This window comes from Pteropus alecto, unplaced genomic scaffold (genome assembly GCF_000325575.1).
Source record: "Pteropus alecto unplaced genomic scaffold, ASM32557v1 scaffold146, whole genome shotgun sequence".
NCBI classification, from domain to species: domain Eukaryota; kingdom Metazoa; phylum Chordata; class Mammalia; order Chiroptera; family Pteropodidae; genus Pteropus; species Pteropus alecto.
Genome location: NW_006442107.1, coordinates 20,065,450 through 20,088,641, shown reverse-complemented (window position 1 = coordinate 20,088,641; position 23,192 = coordinate 20,065,450). Strand labels below are relative to the sequence as shown.

Here is a 23,192-nt window from a genome sequence, read left to right as displayed (position 1 = left end):
TTTTTTATTGAGATATAGAACATTATATTAGTTTCAGATATACAACATAGTGATTTGATATATGTCTATATTGTGAAATGATCACCACAAGACTAGTTAACATCCATCACCACACGCAGTTACATGTATTTTTTCTTGTGATGAGAACTTTAAAAATCTACTCTCTTAGCAACTTTGAAATATAACATTAGAAAGTATATCAGCTGTCTACAGCCATGTCTCCCTGAGCAAGCCCGATCCCGTCTGATCTCGGAAGCTAAGCAGGGTAGGCCCTCGATAGTACTTGGATGGGAGACCACCTAGGAAAACCGGGTGCTGTAGGCAGAAAAATTTTAAAAAAATAAGGGATTGTAAACTGACAAGGTCCTTGCAATCTGTATATCAGCTAAAGACTCTTATACTTTGTTCTTAAATGTTAAGCCACCTATGCCTCATTTCTACCTCCTCAATTATTTCTTTTTATTTTACTAGGGTAAAACATTTTATATAGGTGGTTTTATATCTGATAGGATCAAGATATTATTAGTACTATGTGATGGACTGTGATGCCAATAAATATAAGTTGTTCTTGTACATTTGTCTTCCACTCTAGTGTTATTTTTTAGGTTAAGAAAGTTGCATCTAAGCAGAGTGGGAAAATGCTTGGGTACCGAATGGCTCTCACCTAACAATACTCTGATAAGTTAAAATTAGACGGCTCTCAGTCAGCCAGTATTTCTCAGGGCCTATATGAAGGCTTTCAGAATGATTGGAAATATGATGATCAAAACCATACTAAGGTACCCATCAAACTGAATACATTTGAAAAGTAACAAGATGTATTTGTCAAATGCATACATACAATACCTTCATAAAATCACTTTGTCACTTTTTCCATCTACACATTTTTTTCCTTGATTATTTGCCGGTGACAAAAAGACTAAATTCTTTTTGGACTCATCATAAGTAACTCTTTGCTGTCTAATGGCAGAGGAAGACTATGTAATAAGTAATGGGTTCAAGCTCAAGTAGGAATTCTGCTTTTTTTATTTTAACTTGTTTTTCCCAAATGTATATTACTATGGCATCCTTTTTATATTCAAATGGAAGATAAAGACACACTTGTAGATCTCCAGATTTTCATTTGGTTTGTCTGTCTTCAGAATGAGTTTTTTTCCCATTTGAGAATTTTTAAAAATTATAAAGGAACATTATACATCTTTTAGCCAATTCTCAAATTTTGTTCCTATTCTGGGAAGATCAGATATTTGAAATTTGTCAAGATATTTACATATTATAAATTATATAGGGTATGATGGGTTGTTAATGTAATAGAATATATGAAAATTAATCAGACAACTCAATAGAGATTTTACTACCATTTGGTAAACTTAGAGTTGTAAAATTCATCAATTTTATGATAAAGAGATTAATGATAAAATAGTTTCTGAATTCTATATGAATAAAAAGGAATATGTATATTAGTAACACATCAGGGGGAAATACATAAATAGGTGACATATTTTAAAAATATTCTTTCAGTTAAATTTGACCAAACACTTGCTTAGGAGGTATGATCAAGCAAATAAAGAAAACCATACAAACAAAAACAAGTTGAAGGTGAACTTATGAATTCTGGAAGCTAATTTTGCCTCAAAAGTTACCTGTAAATTCAGGGCCCGTTAAGGACAGGCTTAACATAAAGACCAGGATTTCACATTAAAGAGATCCCTTGAGGCCTCCTCTGGAGTGAACTTGAACTTGCCAAGGATCACTACCAAGAATGTTGCAGAAATATGTTCTTCGGAAAATTGAACCACTGGGAAGCTCCATGAAGAAAAAAATGTGTTTCATATTCAGAGGAGTTTGGAAACTACTGAAGAATGGGAAATATGCCTACTGGAGTTTTGAAAGCATATTAGTCCATCGAGGTCTCTGGAAACCCTTCCACAGAAGAATTGTTTGACTTTGTGTAACCTACTATGTCCCCATATTTATACAGAGCCCTTTTAAATGTAATTTATATAAAATATTCTTGCGATGTATATTCTATAGAACACATCTTCAGAAATACTGACTCAGGATAAGAATCCGCCTCTTGGGCCTACTCCCAGCCAATAAGGATGCAGGCAACTCCCCCACAGGTCATACTCTGAACAGCTCTGGGAGTGCCCTCCACTTCATTCTATTCCTCTTGCCTCTGCTTGCTCTGATGAGGTCCAATAGCAAGTGTCATTATAGTTCCCTGTACCTCAGCAACGTTCCTATGGTCATTTCTGCCTTAATTTCTGTAAAATTGTAACATTTCATACTAAAGTGATTTGTGTGGTAATCTGCTATTAGATGAAACAGATAAGAAATTATATCATTTTAAATTAGAAAGAACCTAACTCTTAAACTAAGAGGTACCTTTGTCAATTGCCCAAAGTCATCTTACCAATTAAACATTTTATTGGGAAGTAGAATGTAATGGAATACTCTAGCCATCACTGTGCTGTATTTGAATCAGATTATGCTACCTTTAAAGTAGAAAGTCAATTCCAACCCTGAGTGGTTTTAGTTTCAAAATGGGCAAGAAAAGAAAAAGTATCAGCTGTGGTAGAAAACAAAGATGATGTGTAATAGATAGAAAGTCCATAACCAGAGTTGCCCTGCTGTGTATCATTTTGTGGATGGTAGTAGCAAAGCATATCATGAAGTCTTCAGGCCAACGTTATAACTTTTCAGGTTTACACGCCATTAGTCAGATGCCAAGTGAATTGCTTGCCATGGGCATTCTAGTACTGCCTCAAGTTTTCTTATGTGACTATTGGAAAAAGAATTGCCTGTGAATTCATTAATTCATTTCCTTATGACCTCAGGGTGAAGAGTTTTCACATCTGCTGGTTGTTATAGTAGATGCTCCCTTTTAATGGTATTCTCCACTTGGAATTTTATCCATTGCTTTATGTCAAAATTGTCATCAAGTCTTTGTCTTTATGTTTCTTTTCTGTTAAAACTGATTTTCAAACGCTTTCCCACCTATTTCAAGATCATAAAAATCAAAGTTTAACTAAACTGAAATGAAGCCAGAGCCAGGCCTCCTCTCCATTTCTCTTCTTTAGATGTTCCATCACTTTTCCGTTTACACCATTATAACTAACAATAAAATTCCGTAAGTACTTGTTTCTCATTTGGCTCCCTTTGGCTACTTACCACTTGTTCGTTCCAGATGATGATTGTTATCACCATGATTATTATCATCTTCAACAAATAAGCATCGAGCAGCCACAGGGTGCGTGCCACTAGAGGAAGACTGCTTCATTACAACACGAAGCTTAAATGGTACAGTAGATGAAGCCCAGCAGTGGGGTTTGAAAAACACAAGCTTTGTTTATGGGCCTGTCTATGATATGTTGCCGAAATTGCTTCAAACATGAAATTTCTTGAGGTTCTTGTTTCTACTTCTCTAAGATGTAAATAATGCTCATGCCTGTCTCTCATTTAGCCCTATGATTTTGTAGGAAATCGTACGATAAACTACAAAGCTATTTAGAAACAGTCACTGTATCAGGGAAAGATATTGTAGGATTCTCTTTTTGTTATAATCCTCAACTACTGTTCACATTTTAACAGCCGCTTTAAAATTTCCATTCCAGGCCTCGAGAGCTATGTCTTTCAATGCCAGTATTACAAATAGATAAGTGGAAAGTCCAGCCAAACAGCTGGGGCTTGGAGCATGCATTTTGAAACATTACTCTTCTGAAAGCCTTGTTTTCCTCCTGAAAGGACTGGCTGGTTGACTAAATTAACTAAATTAACTGCTTGTTTTGGCAACATAAAGATAAAGCCTTAAATGGTTGAGAACAATAAAACCATATAGATGGGCTCATTTTCCTTTTTTTTCCAGAATAATTGCTGTTGTTAAAATGTGTGTCCTGTGATGTGTCTAAATAAATTTAGTCAATTTAATTTTTTTTAAAACATCAAACGTGTTAAGGCGTTGAACTACTGATTAAATTATTTATATTATAACTTGTTATTTAGTTTTAGTCCTTTCTCAAGCAGCCCCTGTCTGCCCTCTCCACATTATTTGGGATAATCTCTCTCCTTTCTTTTCTTCCTCTTTAATCATCTCTTTTCTGAGACCATGCCTCTACCGCATTCCCAGGCATTTCTCACCTGTCTCATGATCTGTATTGAGCCACTCCAGGATTAGCTGTCACAAGGGCAGAGAGGAGAGAGAAAGAGGGGGCATACCCCATAGCAACTCCTCCCTCGCCTTCCCTATACCCCTAAAAATAATTTTGGTCTCCTGCAATTTTCAAACTCTTGCCACATTGCCTTATCCTCTATCTTAATCCCATTCTACATTTTATCTCAGAGCCTTTGTCCTGCCTTGATTATCTCATAAAATGTTTATGATAGACTCATTCAAACTGTCCTCCAACATTTCCCTTTGTTTTGGCCCAACTGTAAATGTATTTGTAAAGTTCCATTTTGCCCCCTGAGTCTAGGTATAAAAGGAGACATTTTTTAGCCTTGTCTCACTTAAATTCCTCAGTCTGGAGCACTGTTTCCTTGAAACTCTCTCCCATTGGGCTCGGCACAACTTTTCCTTTACTTCTCTTCAGTTCTCCTCTTGCCCCTCTCTCCCCTTCCATGTTGGCATTCCCTAAATGTCAGTCTTCCTTTTACAGCTTCTTGCCCTGCAATATGTCCTGGGTGTCCTCACTCAAGATTTCTCTGTTCTGTCCACATCTTCCTCCTAAGCCCCAGACTTATATAAGCTAGTGTCTTGTCAGACCAACTTTTCAAAGGCCTAGGAGGGGAAGGAGCAAATCACTGAAGTGATCTTTGCCCTACAGTGAGAAGGATGATCTTAGTACCTCACTTAGTACGTAAACTCACTGCTTGTCTAGGGGAATGTGTGTAACAGCACCTTTCAGGAGGGTTTTATGTGTATTTGTGCAGTTCAACAAACTCTTGCCCACTTTAGTATGTGGAATTCAAAGAGTGGTTTGGCCCATTTACAATAGGAGAGCAGGGATTTTCTAGTGGAACGTAGACTAAGGCCTCTGCCACATTCCTTGCAAGACTGAAAACTGGAAAGTGTGCTTAAGTGGTACAGATCAAAGACCTGTGTCAATAGGAGACACAATTTTCCTGGAATAACTTTTCCATTAGTATGTTTCTTAGTTCAGACTGCTGTAACAAATATCATATACTGGATGGCTTGGGCAACAAACTTTTATTTCTCAAAGTTCTAGAGGCTGAAAGTCCAAAATGAGGATGTCAACAAACCCAAGGTCAGTGGAACTGCTTTCTGGTTTGCAGACAGCCTTCTTCTCGTTGTATCCTCATATATCGGAGGAGAGAGGGAGACCCCATGTGATTTTTGTTTTGGTCAAGGCATTAATCCTATCATGAGGGCACTACTACCTTAATTACTTCCCAAAGGCCCCATCTCCAAAAACCATCAGACTATGGTAGAGTTTCAACATATGAATTTGGGGGGTGTCGGGGGACACAAGCATTCAGTCCATAATAGGGTCAAAAGATATGTAACTACTGGATTGGCTTCTGCCTTGAATCAACTGGGAAGATAATGTGGATGATGTTCTAGTTTCCAGAATTTATACCAACCCAGCAATCCTAGGCAGAGAGGAAGCAAGGAAGAGGGTCCTTTTCTAACTCTGTGGTCTCATTTTTCTGCACTCTCTTCCTGTACATTTTGAGATATTTGTAATGTCCTCAAACCAGACATGTGGTTTTATATCCCTGAGCCATTGCTTTTATATGGCTCCCCAGGCATGGAATACTCTTAGCTCACTCTCCAATGACTAATCTTGACTCATTTCTGGAAACTTCACTTTATTCCCTTTTTCCTTAGGAATACTTTTCTATCACTTCTTTCCTTCTCCAGGTAAGTGAAATTGCCTCCCAGATCTTCTCCCACAGTCCCTGGAGCACTTAACTCATAATACAGTAACAGTTTTGTTTTTTCTTTTTCTCACTTGATGTCATTTTGCTAAGGACAGGATCACATTTTATTCATCTCTGCATCTCTAGCACTGAATAAGTGTCCTATACTTGCTTGATGAATGAATGAATGTATGCAGGTAGGAGAAGTTTAGAGGAAGTCCATGCATTCCCAACCTGGTCTTATTTGTTACTAACGAACCTCAAAAAGCCTGTACGCTTGAAGGATGAGAGGAGCTCTGAGTCTGTGAATGGTTCTGCTTAGAGCAGGGGAGGGAACTCAGTTAGAAAGAGCCCATGAAAACCATAACTCTGTTGTTCCATCTAAGTGTAATACCCAGACCACACTAATGTGATTTACCTAGGAGAGCCAGAAGAAATTAGGTGAGGAAGGGAACAAGATGGGTAGTTTTTTAGTTGCTAAGTATTAATTCCACCTGTTAGCTTAAAATTGCAAAATTCATTAAAGCAACTTGGTTGAAGATAGAGTCACTAAAAAGGCTAAAGATACTGATAGATTAAATAAAGATATAGGGGATATTTAGTTTGTATTATATACATGTTTCTTATGTCTCAGCTCCATAGACAGTCTTATGCTTAATAGGTTAGGTAGAATAAATAAAAATTCAGCAATGATAATCCTATATGAGAACTAATAAATTGATCATGCATTTTCATTTACACATTACAGTAATAGCAAATATTTTACTATTCATCTGTTCAATTGCTTTGGAAATATTTAAAGAAAATGTAACACAGCTCCTATGTGCATTATTTTCCATTTATCATCATGGTTTTAGCCAAATATTTAGTATATGAATTATGAAAACAGGTCCTACTAGATGGTTATGTATTGTAAAAACGGTATTAATTATCATTCAATGTCATTTCTCTTTTGCCTGCTTATTTTTATTCCTCCTTGCATTTTCTCAGCTCTTCTAAATTGCATAAATACATACTTATCATTTACCTTTTGTTCTACACGATACTCTTTATTGATTTTTATCAAAATTAAAGCTCCACACCAAGTTAAGCAAAATTGGCAAGGTTGAAAATACCTTTTTTTTTTTTTTATAGGAGTCACAGAACCTTGAAATTCAAGGTCATTTTTTGAGATAATCAGAATATTTCTAAAATTTTAAGCTACAGAAAAACTAAGAGAACTGATCTATAAGTATGAAATGTCTAATCTTAAGTCCACCTACAATTCATTCTGGGCTCTGGGCAGGTCTCCCTGGGCCTTACTCAGAGAATTTTTATCAAGAGATCAGTAGTGTCTTCCCATTTATATACCACAGGGACATCTAAGTTTCAAAAGTTGACCCATATGATGAAACTGGAATAAATGTTTTAAGTTTGCAGATGGTAGTAATATGTGGATAAAAGTTAGTTCTGTTGAAGATAAATTTTAAATGTCTAAGGAACTATGTTTCAGAAGCCAAACTATTATAAATCTCCAAAGGGAGCCACTCCATTGATTTAGTCACAGGCACAGTGAATAAAAGTAACCTGCCCTTTAGCTGGGCACAACTATACCTTAAAGAGGGGTCCCCAACCTCCCAGCTGTGGACCAGTACTGATCTCGTGCCCTGTTAGGAACCGGGCCACACAGCAGGAGAAGGGTCCCCAACCTCCCAGCTGTGGACCAGTACTGATTTCGTGCCCTATTGTGTACTATTATTACTCTAATTTTACAATGAGTGAAGCTTCATCTGTATTTGCAATGTCTTCTCAGTGCTGGCATCACTGCCTCAGTTGCACCTCGGATCATCAGACATTAGACTTTCATAGGAGCACCGGTCCCTGGTGCCTAAAAGATTGGGGAACACTGCCTTAAAGAAATGAAAGAGATCTTTAGTAATGAGAGAGGCAATATGACCCCACAAGTATCCATCTATTCATTCATTCTATAAACATTTAATGAACATCCGTATAGGTCAGGCAGTTTATTAAAGACTTGGGAATCAAAAATTACCAAGACAAGTTTCCTGACCCAAAGAGCACAAGATTCCATAAGAGAGAATGAATGAAGTTGAACAAGTATAAGGGTGGAGTAAAACAATTAGAACAGAGTCAAAAAGCAAAATAGTGAAAAATGACTGTATTGGGCATATTAAAAATTTCCAAAAGTCAACTGACCGCTTCTTCTGTGCCAGGCTCCATTATAGGTGGTTGCATGCATTGACTCATTTAGTCCCTTTCATGCTCCATGAGGGAAGACACTGTTACTGTCCCATTTTATAGATGAGGAAACTGAACTTCAGAGGAGTTAAGGGATTTGACCAAAGTCACAGCTAGTGAATAGAAGAGCCAATGTTTGAACCAAGGCAGTTTGGCTTAATACACTGCTTCTCAACGTGCATAACTGACAAAAACTTCATATTTAGAATACATAAGGAACCGACCGTACAATTCAGCAAGAGGAAGACATCTTAGATGAAAAAAGAGACAAATGGAATGACCAGAATTTTTTTTTTAAGTCATTTTAACCTGGAATAGCAAAAGAACAAAGAGACATTCAATCTGGCAGTATTGAATAAAATTGAAGCCACATATATCTTTCAACTAGGTCATCTTATTTCTATGTATGCATTTCTGAGAAAATTTCATCTAGGTACCCAAAGAAATGTATTTAAAGTTTTTCATCACAGCTTTGCTGGGAAAGGCAAAAGGTTGGATCAATCTAAATGGACATCAAAGGGAGAACACAAAAAAAGAAGTTACTACATGCCTATGAAGGAATACGGAACTCAGAAAAAAATTAACTAGGTCCACTTACATATGTGCGAATAAATCTCAGAAACATAATGATGAATTAAAAAGGTAAGCAAAAGAGAATATATGGCATAACAAATACATATAATGCCATATACAAAATAACTATACCTATGGTCCACAAAATAACTATACCAATGATCCATATGCAAATAAAGACATATACAAATGAAGGTGTGGAAATAAGTTGAAAGAATATGTTAAACGCACAGAATATTCAGATGCTTATGAAAATCCTGAGTAATAAGCTCTCATTCTTCAATATGATAAAATAATAACATTAATAATAATAGCTAACACTTATTAGTGCTTATTACTTCCCAGATATCATTACCAAGAACTTTAGAAGAATTAGCTCACGAAAATGAGATGTGTACTATTGTTACTCTAATTTTACAAATGAGGAAAACTGAGCCATAAATGGTTATGTACGTTTCTCCTGATCATAAAAAATTTTAGATGTTGAATATGAGATTTGAATCCAACAATCTAACTGCATAATCAGTGCTCTTAATTATTATGCTATTAATGATTATAATACGGTGTATTCCAAAACCAGGGATATGTTAGGAGTCAGAAAAAATGCCCAAAAGCGAAAATAAGATATATCAGACGCTATAAAATGCTTTGGGATGGGGAGGACATGTTTGAGGCTCAAGTATACATTGTACATCCATAGACATTTGAAAGATAATCATAGACAAAAATGGTAAACAGCTCTTCTGCTTCCATTGGCCTCTTTCCTAGGATAAATTGAATGCAACTGTGAAATGAGAGAATTGAGTAAAACATAAAGGGGTGGTAAAGATTGATTATATTTTTGAGTTTCTACCATGTGCTACTGTGTTAAGTGCTTTTATATACGTTATCACACAATGTTCAATTTTGAGGTAGATATTACTCATCTCAATTTACAGACATGAAAACTAAGACCCACGGAAGCTAAGTATCTTCCCACCATCACACATTGTGGAACTGTGACAGGAACTCAACTAATTCCAAGGCCAATGGTCTTCCCATTGCATCATTTCTAAATCAGTCAGGTGGCTCTCTCATCTGATGATCTATTTATATCAGTGTTTCTATCCCTAGCTAGCAATGTACCAATTACTCCCATCTGTCTACTTTATAGAATTAATATAAGTACTAGAGGCTGCAGGATTCATGACCACACATGCAAGAAATGTATTCTAAACCTATAAATTGTTACTTTTAGTTTTTAAACACAAACACTAGGTATCTTGGTCATCAGACATTTTTGGGTACCTATTCGAGGTTGGATGAGTTTCCAATGAAATATAGAGCTTTTTATTCTTTTAATAAGATATAAAATTTGTTTTAAAATAATTGATTTTCCATTTAACCTTGTCTCTACTTTCCCACTGATCTAAAAATGAGCAGATTTTTAAACACGGTGACATATACTCCAACACTTCACCTTCCATTCTGGGAAATCTCCTTTCTACCAGAAGCTGTCTTCTCGATCTGAACAAATGTAGACTTTTTTTTTTCTATTTCTCTGGTATTATTCTCAAAGCAAGTCTTTTAAAAAATAATACCCAAGGGGAAAAGAAGAAAATAGATGATTGTAACTATTTCTCTATATTCATCAAAGCCCACTAGAGTTTTTGCCAGCTATACAAATACAGTATAGGATAATTAACAGGAGGAAAAGGGAGCTTTGAAGTTAGACAAACCTTAGTGTGAATCCCAGATCCACCATTTACAATCTGAGTGACTTTGGGTAATTCTCCAAGCTTGGTTTTTACAACCTTAAAATGGACATAATAATATATATCTTTTTAGGTAATTTTGAGGATCCTGAAAAAATATGTATGTAATGTGCCTAAGATAGTTTTCTGTGATATAAAAAATCCTCAATGAATGGTCATCATAGTCATGGTGTTAGCTTCCAGAGTTTTTAGACTAAAAGGTAATTTGTGGTCATATTAGTTATGGACATTTTATAAGACAGGGGCAAAATAGCATGTGCAAGGTCATACAGACAGCTTGAAACTGAGCCGAGACGAGGACAGAATCCTGACTCTGTCCTGTGCTCAGCTCCCTTTGATCCCTCTCATTGTTTCTTGATGTTTCTATCCTTGCAACAGACTGTCTTTTTTCTGGTTCCTTACTCTTCACTCACACAAGTATTTTTATTCCGCCAGCGATAGATATTTTTTTTCTAGTAGAACCCATGACATCTGAGACCCATTTGGAATTTAAAATACATTCTGATAACCTCAGAGTTCACTCTCTCTTGCTCTGTTTCTGTCATGTGTGAACTTGCACATGGTATTTGGAGGTTAAAAAAATTTTTAGGGGTTATTTTTAGCTCATCATTTCTTCACAACCTTGAATTCTTCACGCTTTGTGTAATTAATTTATCATAAGACTAGTAATGTTGAAAGAAATTTCTTCTGAGCATAGGAGAAGCTGCAAAATTGTTGCAAGAAGTCACAGCAGTAATAAGACCATTGCTGAGCATGGGTTTATTAGAAAGCAAAATAAACAGTATGCTGCATGCTGACTTCATCTTCATTAAACATTCATACTGGAAATGCTTACCTTTTCTACAGCCAAGATGTTATCCTTTGCAGAAGGAAAAAAAAAAAAAAATCACTAAGCCAACATGCTGCAAGTGTTCCAGTGCTTTGGGAAAGCAATGTTATATAAAATCTGCAAATATGTTAGCCTAAGCATTTTTGGCCTTCACACAATTTTGACCACCTTGGGGCAGGGCAGGATGGTGAGGGAGGCAGCTCGGAGGAGAATGAATTGACTTGCATTCTACCATGCAAAGAAATGTAAATAAAAATTGAAGGGGCCTTTATGCCACTGCCATCATGGCATGTGAGTCACTTGGCCTAATATGCTAAGAGGATTAACGCTAAAGCTGCATGAACTTGAAATAGCCCAATGAAGCTTATGTGCTTCCCAGTTTAAATTGGTCCTCAGCAAGACCTCTCTGATCATCAGGAATTTGGCAGCCTGACTATTCTGCCAATTCTCCAAAGCAAGGTCAAGCCCCCTGGGTTTCAACACTGTATGCAGCCTGTCTTTTTAGTTGAGGTACAGGTGGAAAGAGCTAAAAGGGGAAGGGACAAGGATCACCAAGAAGGTCTCTGTGAAAGCCAAAATGAAAACTATTCTTCATTTATGCTTTCCCAGAGATTTAATTAAATTAAATTAAAAAAAAAAAAAAAACAGCTGTTACATCCTGCTTATAGCCTGAAGTGTAAAAATGAACGAATGAAGAAATGAATGAATGAATAAAATAAAATAAAATAAAACCCTTTCTGTACCCTTTTAAACTAGAGAGGGCTTCAGTTGGCATGGATGAATCTTCCTTACAAGAATAAAGGCGTCATGCTGTGTGGTTCATGCGGTAAACAAGATTGGAAGAGGAATGGGAACTCACAGTAAAATGGCTCTTCCTTTAAGAAGTCTTCGAAATGACGATCTTTACACTTCAATTTAGCAGAAATGGAGTTTATCGCCAACTACAGAAGTATGCTGAAGAATCTTCCCACCACAAATGGATCACTGCATATGCTGAATGATGTTGGATGTCCATGAGATAGAGGCACACACATGTGTCCGGGCATTTCAGTGTTCCTATGGGTATTTGGCAACTCAAAAGATCAGCCTAAAACGTATTTCCAGCAAACACAGACTAAAAAAAGAAAAATCTCTTTTAAAGTGTGCCACCTCTAGACACAGATTTCATGGGCCCTTTTGCTGGGGATGCCAATGGTTTTGGAATGAGTTTATATGAAATGTATCCTTCAGGAAGCAGCTGGGAAACCTGTCCCAGTGACTCTCCTGGGTGTCCTTTGAAGCTCCTGCTTCTGCTTCAAGGATATTGAATAACACAAACCTTTCTTTATCTCCAGAAGGGAAAAAAATGGGAAGACTGCTTAAACACTTGAGCCAGCGCTATGTCACCATCACAAAAGAGAGTAGCTGAGAATAGCAAGCAGTCCTGCAAAAGAAGTTTGAAAGAATCAGTAAAACTTGCCAATAGAAGAGAAGGCTCCTGGGCTTGGATGTTGTCGTTTTTCACAAAGTGAGGATGATCCAGATCATTTTAGGATACAAAGCAAGAGAGGGGAAAAAGGCAAGTGCTACTCGATAGCCTTTCGGCAACAACCCAGAAATAACAAGGTTCTATGTTTATATTTCCTTCTGTCGTTCATTTTTTTTGCCACGATCAACGGGTTTGTGTAATAACTCTGTCATGTTCTCTTTCTCCCATCCTGTGTCCACTGGTACTAAGTGAATTCGTGAGGAAACCAAGAGCTTGTTTGACAACGTAGAAAATCAGTTGTAGAAGTGATGAATTTCTTAGTGGAAAATATATTGTATTTTTAACAAACCATGATTTCTCAGCTGAAGGAGACATAACACTGGATCAATTACATGGTCTGAAATGCTTGTGCTCACCACAGATGTATTTTTATTTATAATTACATCATGCAAAGAGCATTGTTGGGGCCCCATTCCAGACAGACTAGAACACCCACCAAGCCAAATAGTGTGATTGTTGCTATTGCAGTTGTTAACTATCCTTTGGGGATTTTCTTGCAAGGCTTTTTAATTTTTTTTCTTTTCCAAAACCAACAAAGAGATCAAATGTGTACAGCATTGTTCAAGGGTTACTGGAAATCTTCACAAACTCTTCAAAATATAATTTTTAAAAGAAGTTATCTGAAAAATAAGCAACTCATCAATTTACATAGCTATTAAATTTATGTAGTTAACAAAATTCACTTTCTACATTATCCTAGATTTTAATTAAGAGTTTGGATCTCAAGAAAGTAAACTGACTGACCAGGTAATTCTGAGTTTCTGAAATATCAAATCTGTCTCCTGATATCAACCCTCACTATGCTAGATGGCACATGACCTGACTTAAGTGTTTAAAAGATCCAAGATGACTATCCTTCCCTTTTACCCTGTAGACTTGGCCTAGATCCAACACTTCCCCAAGGTCAGTAGGAAAGGGAGGATTCCACAAGACCATTAATTCTGACAGACTGAATATATAAATAGACAATGGCCACACCATATATAAAAATAAAGCTCTGACCTGTGACCAGCAGCAACTTACCCAGGAAACTAATCTATAATCATCAGTCCAGGAAGCCAGTCTACTATAAATCAGACTTGGAGGAACTCAGAATACTATCTCTAGTAACAATGTAGAAAGTTAAACAATCACTTTTTTAACAATCAACCCAAAATGGCCAGGACTTGGTTAATACTCGACAGCTTCCCTAATTTTTGACCCTGCTTCCAACTTCGGTCCAGCCAGAGAAAGCCAGATATGCCCTCCAACTAATCATATAGGATATATCTCGCTTCCAGTTAGCCCATCGACGCAAAGGTTCGCTTTGTGATTCCCTGATTTTAGAGAATAGCCATATTGTTGTGATCTATACACTTGGAAAGTGAGGCAAAATCATATGTTTAGGATAGTGAATCAGCATCAAGTCATGATAAGAGAAACCACTCTATGTACTTAAAACAGAGGGATGTTCAGGAAAGACACTGGTTATACAGGAGTTTGAATTGCTCACCTTGTAAGGGGAAGCGCTAGAAAAGTGAAAGGGAGAATGATTGTTAATCTAAGATCAGAATCTGCAACAACTTCTGGACTGGATCCTTTGATCACAGACTGATACTTTGACGGAACCACACCACTCCTAAGTAGGAAAATGGGAGCTGAACTCCTATTACGCTGCTAATTGCCTGCAACACTGCTAGAGCCCACACTCACTGGTAGCCACCTCAGGGGCCAGCCATTGCTGTCACTGGTAGAGGCTACTACCTGAGCATTCGATTATGGCTTTTCCTCCTTTCACTTTGCCATGTTCTGCCAATGCCTTTTATTTGGACGGCACGTCAGCAATACAGTTGGCAAAGAGGGTTTGGGAAATGTAAACTGTAGTCTTCCATCCCTCAGTGGGAGAAGAAGGTCAAGTGTGGAGCTGAGAGAACAACAGACACTATGGAGCACAGATAACAAATATATTTTGGCCTAAATTGGATCATAAATTCAAAACAGATAAATGTTCTGATTTATTAAACATGCTCTTCAAATAAGATAAAGAAGTTAAGTCCATAATATTAGATTGCTATGACCTTGGGTGTTCCTAGGAGGGAATGAATGACAGAGCTCTAGGCTCCATTCTCCCCTTGATGCAGAGGTGGGCTCAGGGTGGGGAGGGGTGGGAAGGCAGGGAGAGAAAATGCTGGAGCAGAAGTAGCTTTGAAAAAAATTCCGAGCCCCAATTACAGATGGAAGTTACAGGTGGGAGCTACAGTTCTGAAAAGACAGATTCTCTATAGCTCTCTACAATAGCTATTCACAGTACATTTGTAGATTGGAAGATGCATTCCTCCAGAAAGAATCAGGGCCAGAATTTTGCAGAATTATATTCTAGGACCCTCTATGGAAGGTGATGAGGATCAATAATAAATAGATCGCTTCCATTTTTTTGGATTCTATCTATTTATTTCATTTAACCATTTCTTATTGAGTGCTGAATATGTACAGGCATTATTTCAGGAATGGGGAACATAGCAGAGAGAAAAAAAGTACACATTCCTCAAGGAGGAAGGAGACAATCATGTAATTAAAAGGTGCTAAGTATTAAGGGGAAAGAGCAGGAAGGAGGAGAAGCAGTGCAGAGGCAGACTTTGCCATTTTAAGTAGGTAAATGGAAAGGGCTTTATTGAAATGGTAATATTTGAACAAATACTTTAAGAAAGTGAATGAGAAAGTCATCTGAGCACCAAGGGAGAATCTACCTGGCAGAGGATATTTACAGGTTTAAAGCCCTGAAACAAAATATGCTTGGTGTGTTTAGCAGATAGTTCGGTGTAGCTGGAGGAGAGAAGAAGCGATGAAGTCAAAAAGAAGAATGAAGGCCACATCACAAGGCGCCCTGAAGGCCGTTGTAAAGAATAGATCTTTCTCAGATGAGATAGGAATACTTTGGAGAATTTAGAGTGTGAGAGTGACATGATCTGATTCAGGGTTTTATGAGAACAATATGGAGGCCATGTAAATGGGTGGAGAGGAGTATGTGGGGATGCAGTGGGCAAGCATGGAGACAAAGAGACCACCAGTCCAGGAACTACTGCAGTAATCCAGATGAGAGATGGCCCGCAGTGGTGGTAGTGGTAGAAGTGTAAGTAGTCGGTAAGTAGTTTGTTCACATAAAGAGAAATAGGAAATTAATCAAGTTAGCCAGAATTATATCTGCAACACTCCGCTGGAAAATTCATTCTAAATATATCTTCTTAATAATGCTAATTTAGCGGTATCATCTTTAGACCTGCATATTATACCAAAATTCACTTTATATTTGTAGCCACAGTGCCCTAACTGCTTCATTTTGGTTGAAAATATATTGCTCTTGGATCGCAATTAATAAGACAAATAACAAAATGCATTTCACATAGAACACTTATCCTTTTCTTATAGGGAGGTTTTTTTTTCTTTTTTTTTTCAAATGAGGACCCTTTTAACAGAAAACGATTTTGTGAATACTTACATTCAGCTTATTTTTAGCACCCATAGATGAAAATAATACATAATGACAAAAAGCTACAATAAAAATCAATAATGCTTGAAAATGCCATATTATATCAGCACAACATCTCCACTCAACTGAAAAGCAATTGCAGGTGTATGCACAAAACCAAATACTTATAATTCACTGACCATATGCAGGGTGCATAAGATTTCACAGACCTCTTGTCATTGTCATGGAAATGGCCTCTTCAGAAAGTCAATCCTAAGTCAGACAACTCTGTGATACACTGAATTCAGCCAGAAGTCATTTAAAAATGGAGATCTTTGTCACTAGACAGATAGGAAAAGCAAGAATTCAGAATGAAAGGAAGTAATAAATTGATTAACAAAAGCAAAGCATATGGTTTACATGGGTAGAGGCTGTGGACTGTAATTTTCCTTGAAAATCAAAGAATGAGCTACTTCACATCCAAGGTGGGAAGCTAAGATGATTACTCTCCTCATTAAGCTGTGAGTTCTATATCATGATATTTATTGAAGAAACTCATCTTGAATATTACCAGTTCCAGGTCTCACATCCAAACAAAATCTCTGGTCAATTAACAGCCTCCTGGAGCTAATAAGGTAATTTAAAACTTAATTCCTTTGGTAGGCAAAATCACAATTGTTTCCTTAGAGAGTAAATTCTTTAAGAATAAATTAAGTAAAACATATCATTTAGTATTTATGTTTTTCAAATTAGATTTAGAAATAACATATGCATGTGAGATATTTATATATTGATAATGTATACAAGAATTTGACAATAATGTCTTTTAATGCACAAAGCTATGATTTTGATGGAAAATCTTTAAGGGATTAATTTAGATTTGTGATGTTAATTTGAAATCTTATATTTGTATAGAATATTGGAACATAGAAAGCATTGCTTCTCAAACCTTAGCATGTCTCAGGATCACCTGGAGAGCTTGCTAAAACACAGCTTCATAGGCCCAATCCTCAATTTCTTATTCAGTAGATCTGAAATGAAGCTTGAGAATTTGCATTTCTAACAAGTTCCCAGGGGGACACTGACGCTGTTGGCCTAGGACCACACTTTGAGAACCACTGACTTACAGGATCTTAAGATTCACTTTATTCATGAGATAAATTTATTAGATTTGTAAGAAATACTTAAGAACTTGAGAAAGTTTGTTAAATCAGATTACTTAAAAAGAGCCAATAGTATCAAATTTATAATTGCAGCTTAAAATATTTAAAGAAGGTTAACTATCTAAGCGTGTAAATGGCACCGAATATTAACAAAGGGTCCTACAAAATTTTACTAGTGTTATATATAAAATACTACGATTTATAAGTTTAAGGAATACTAATATTCAAAACCCAAGTCATCTCTGAATTATCTTTTGTGTGTGTGTGTGTGTGTGTGTGTGTGTGTGTGCACAAAACTTACTCTTGAAGACATCAAAAAATCCAGCATTGATAGTAGTCACTTCATTTCCCAGAGCTCTCAAGCCCATGGATTGGTAACCTTTGGCATAAAGGACTAGGTAAATGTTCACCCTTATCCCAAACCATTTGATTCCTCTTCAAATGGGCTTACTCCTCTGCTCATAGAGTCAGGGTTTGCTTTGAAGACAGTAGGCTGAACAAAGAGTCCTCATCTTGAACGACTTTGCTGCAGAAATGAATCTCCCGCAAACGCTCTGAGAGCTTTTCTCTCCAGCTCCCCTGCTAACTGTCATTGTCTTCACGCACTGTCAGAGGACACCACAGAAAGAAGAATGGCATGTCAAGATCAATCTTCCTCCAGAGACACTCCTTGAAGTAATGTTGAATAGATGCGCATTTGGAAGCTTTTACTTCTGAGACCAATTATCTTCCTACTACAATGTATTCAGCCTTCACCAGCTTGGCTTTTGGACCCAGCTGTTTTCTGTAAGGCCAGATGTGTTTTGAATCACAGATGTAATCATTTAAATTAACTAAATTTTCTATGTTTTTTAAAAATAACATTTATTAGCCTTCAAGGAATACAGTCCTTAGTTCATTTTCCAGGTTAGAAATGTTATCCCTCATTTCTCTTTTAGACCTAAAAGCATTACTACATCATAAAAACCACAATGGAAGCACCTAAAGTTATCTTCTAATTCAAGGAGGAAACAAAGTTAGTGAAGATCCTAAATTTCCATAGGATTCCATACTCCATTTGGAACCCAACATTTTTGAATTCTAAATGCCAATAAATTGCATATCATGATCATATTAAAAAAAAAAAAACTACATCTAAATCATCGATTACATTCAGGATATTGTTTATTTTCAATAAACCTTTGTGGTAAATCAGGTGGCTATTAATTCTTTCCATTTTGCATGTGAGAAAAAGACTTAAACTGGTACATCCAGCTTTTTTACAGACACCAGCAACCTAGTAAATTTTGCTTATTGGTCGCTCTGCCAACTTGTAAACCCTATGTAAACTTTCATTGAACTAACTGTGTGCCCAGGGATCAGATACACAGCCACTGTGGTGTGTATCCCCACCTACAAAAAATAGTAATAGAGATATCTGCCCTCTCTACCTCACAGGCTAGGAGAGTCAAACCATGGTGCAGGTGAAAATTTTTTCAATATGTAAATTTAAGGTATTTTTTCAAATAATTTTTAAACAAGATTTAAATCACCAATACTAATGGTATTTTGTGTTGTTTGGAAGGCAATTGCCACTTAGTAGATGCCCCAAAATATTAGTTCTCCTTTCGAGTTCCACTCTTGAAAATAAGAAAATATTAATAAAGTTGTATTACTTCTATACAATTTCAGGCATTTTAGAGGCAATTTATTCGACCTCTCCACAATGTCTCTGATATGATTCAGCTTCTGCTTGAGCAGTTCAATTGAAAGAGTAACACTTTACCTCATGGAGCAATTTGCCTTTTGGCCTATACAAAAAGTGTCATTCTATTTACAAGTCTATTTCAGTAAGCTCCAACAGAAAAGAGAAGGAAAAGTAGAAACTTTTTTTTTTTTACCTTAAGAGGATTATGTATAATCAAGTGCTGCTTATTTTCCTATTTTTTTCTTTTTCAACTTTCTTCTGCTATGGTTGGATTGTTCGTCCAAATGTCTAATTAGGAAATCTCATCTTTCTTGGGTGTCCTTGAGCATTGTTGCTCCACAGGCAAGAATTTTCATTTTTAAATTTTCATGACATCAAAATAATCCTCCATTGTCAAATAGGAAGAATGGGGGGAAATTAGTTTCTTGAGGGTTAGTTGTACATATGGGTAGCAATTTGAAAATACCTTGCCTTGAACCTCAGAACTGGATCTGTAATGAACAAACCCCTGCAAAGTAATGACGGGAGTGAGTCTTTTCTAAAACACTCCATCTGGATACTATGGGGTAAGAGAAAGTTTAATCCTTACAAGAACAATTAGCACCTTGCTCAGAAGGAAAATACATTGAAATCTAAATATGAAAAGTGTGCAAATTTGCCTATCTTGACTCAGTTCAGTCATTCTAAGCACTGTGCCTGCTTTTTAGTCTGCGATAAAGAGTAGGATAGCAATGATGACAAGTCGTATGGCTAAATGGTCAACTGTACCTAGTGTCTACCTCCGATAATAAAGGCTTGAGGTGATTCTGAATATTCATCTTACCTCTTCCTATGGCATGAGCCTGCAAAGATTAGGGATGTCCACAGACACATTAAGGTTTTATTCATAATAAGCAAGACGTGTTCTTGTGAAGAAAAACCGCATAATTTAGAAAACAATTTAATTAGCCTCAAAGTGTTTTTTTGTTTGTTTTTTTTGTTGTTGTTGTTGTTGTTTATTTTTTGTAGTTGTAGTGGTTGTTGTTGTTGTTGTTGTTGTTGTTGTTTTTTTGTAGTTGTAGTATTGTTGGAATCCATCAGCTCCTCTCCTTTACTCAAGCCTCAGGTTACTTATGGTAGGAGGCATCCACTTGGAGTAATTTTCATCTCTCTTCATTGATCCTGAAAGTAAAAGTGGGCTCTGTTGTTTAGAAAAGCAGCAATCTCTCCCAGAATGAGAGGGCTTATATAAGTATTTCCCAAGGAAATCTTGGCTGCTAATAGATATAGCCATATCACAGATAAGCTCATTTTATTCAGAGATCAGCTAGGTATCATCACTCAGCCATTTCCAAACTCCCCAAGCCCCGCCTCCCCAGAACTCTTTCCTAAGAATGTCAAGAGGTGTTTACTCATGTAGGTATATGTAGTTTCCTGCAGACTTATGAACTGAGTTCTGTGGTGAGTAAAAACCCTGGGTTATACAGCCATTTCCTTGTTCTCAGCAGCCAGTTGAAACCTGTCACAGTGCAAAAATAACTGTTGATACTGTGTTCTGAATAAGGATGTGAAAGCTGCATGCAGTTTGTGATGCTTGATAGTTCAGATTGCCCCCTGCCTGTTCCTATTCTTCATAAAGGAGCATGTAGGGAGGGAGGCATGGATATGGCCAGTGCAAGGTATTAGCACTGTTTTTATTTATTCACCATGTAATTTTACTTAGATATGATTATATAGATAACATTACACTAATGTCAAAACTTATACATTTTCTTTAAGTGAGTTTCATAGCATCCTTGAACAAACATTAAAAATAAACCTATGAAAAACGTTTTGACGTGTAGCCTACATTATCTTTAATAAGAAATTGGCTTCAAAATACCAAGTAACCAAGAATGCTGAGACACATGGTGACCATAGAGGATAAAAAGATAATTAACTTTAAAATTTCTTCCAACATTCTATGGACCTAGAAGAACCAGACTTAAATAGACTTAAAGTTTTAGCAAAGTACAACTTCTCAGTATGGTTTTTCTTCATATTCCAGAATCTAATTTATAAAGATAAAACAGATTACCCAAAAATTTGATTTTGGGAGATAGTCATAATAATTCTCTCTTATAGAAAGAAGCAAGCTCAAAGAGTCAGTAAAACAGGTAACCAGCACAAATGGCAGACTGAGGTGATAATTATGCCTCTTATTTAAAACCAAAACAGAGGAAGATACTGACATCATGGCCCATGCTGACAAATGTATCAGCTACAAAAACTGCAGACAAGTAGCTGGAAATAGATCCCAAGGGTGTAAGCAGGAGGCTGGGTATCTTTCTTGAGTGATGACAAAAAGGCTGACTCAAAGGTCAAGATTGCTGTCCTGTGAGCAGTGAGGAGGTCCAGAAAAACGGTTAAAGAGCTTATTGAGTTCAGCCAAGTTCCCATGCCATTTCTGTGCTCAGTTTTTTTTTGTCGTTGTTTTGTTTTTTAATTTTCTTAGGCGGCTAATCATCACAGATATGGATAGCTTGATGCCATGAACCTGCCAGAACCAGGGTGGTAAATGAAGATGGCCAGGACAGGGAGCAAAAAGAGAACAGATGCAGGGAGAGAGTGGATGACACAGAAGGGAGAAGAGTGAAGAATGAAATAATCCTCTCCTCACTGGAGAAAAGTAACACTAAATGACCAGATCAGAAAACCCTTGCTTAAAGAAACTCCTTAGTGGATGCTGGTGGAGTCTATCTATCAGTTTCCCTGAGCTTCACTGCCCCTCACCTACTTTGTTCCTTCTGCTACGGAGGAGGTGTGTGCAACACCAACAAGTGAGGGGCTGTCTCACTCCCACCCAATTACTTCCCTGGTCTTGAGAAAGGGTCTAATAGTATCTAGTAATACCACTTGTAGACCAAAATATTTTGAGTTCCACAAAACTGCTCCTCACTACTATGCATCGCTGTTGCCCAGGCATCAGGACCTTGAGTGATCACTTCTCTCTGGACCTCAGCTTCCTCACATACTAGGTAGGAAAAATGAGTTTAAGTCATCTACAGCTCAAATGTTCCTCATTCTTTCTTTTTGGGAACTAGTCACAGAAATTATTCATGTCTTGGTTTGCTGTTATATTGCTGTTTTTATTGTTGCTTAGTTTGTTTATTTGTTTTTATGATTGGTTGACTTAATAAAGTTTTATAGAATATTTTGTATTTGTAAAATGCTTTCCATTTTAATGATATACTAAGTAGAAATTTGGTTTTTTGCTAGGCTGATAGACTTAATGTATGGAGAAGATCATCATGCAATCATAAAAAAGAAAATTTTGACGCAAAGTTTTAATGCTCTTGATCTACATGTACCTAACAACTTACTCAAAAATTAGTGAGGCAGAAATTAACAGAAATACTATAAAATACTGATAAATCAATACGAATAGAAAATTTTAATATACCTCTCTCAAAAATAAAGAGTACAAAAATTAATAAATGAATTTTCAAAAACAATTAAAAATGTTAACATAATATTCCAAATGGTTCAGATATCCAAATGTAAAAAAAAAAAAAATGAAACTCCACAAGAACAAGAAAATAATAATTAAAAAGTAAGATAGACCAATGGATTTTAATGTAACAAAGTATGAAATATTTGCTTATATGGTTTCAAAATCCACATTGCAACTAACATTTAGGGAGCTATCATTTATTGCATTTTTGATATAGCACGAAAGAAGAATATCTACAATTATTCATCTTTTTCCACCTACTTATCTTCTTATCCTTGAACCAAAATAGCATATTACAACAGACTGAATGCAAAAATAGATAAGAGAATTTAACTATCTTCTATTAAGCCAGGCATTAAAAACATATTCGCAAAAATGTTAAACAAAGACACTCTCTCACTAAACTTATTTTTATGTGAAAAACTAAGAATTTATTTTCATTAAAACATGTTACTTATATTAACATGTGATGAGGTATTAGTGCCATTTTTAAATGAATAAAAATTTTTCAGTTTTATTTTCTAATATGAGAAGTATTATTAGATAATCCACATAAAGGAAAATTATTTGGCATCTTCGATAATTTTTGAGAGTATAAAGGGTCCTGAGGTCAAATCCTG

The 23,192-nt window shown here is 36.4% G+C and overlaps 1 pseudogene; it reads left to right on the top strand.

The window, feature by feature from the left end:
* The first annotated feature begins 205 nt into the window (after positions 1 to 205).
* Positions 206 to 324, top strand: LOC112469292 (annotated as a pseudogene).
* The last annotated feature ends 22,868 nt before the right edge of the window (positions 325 to 23,192 follow it).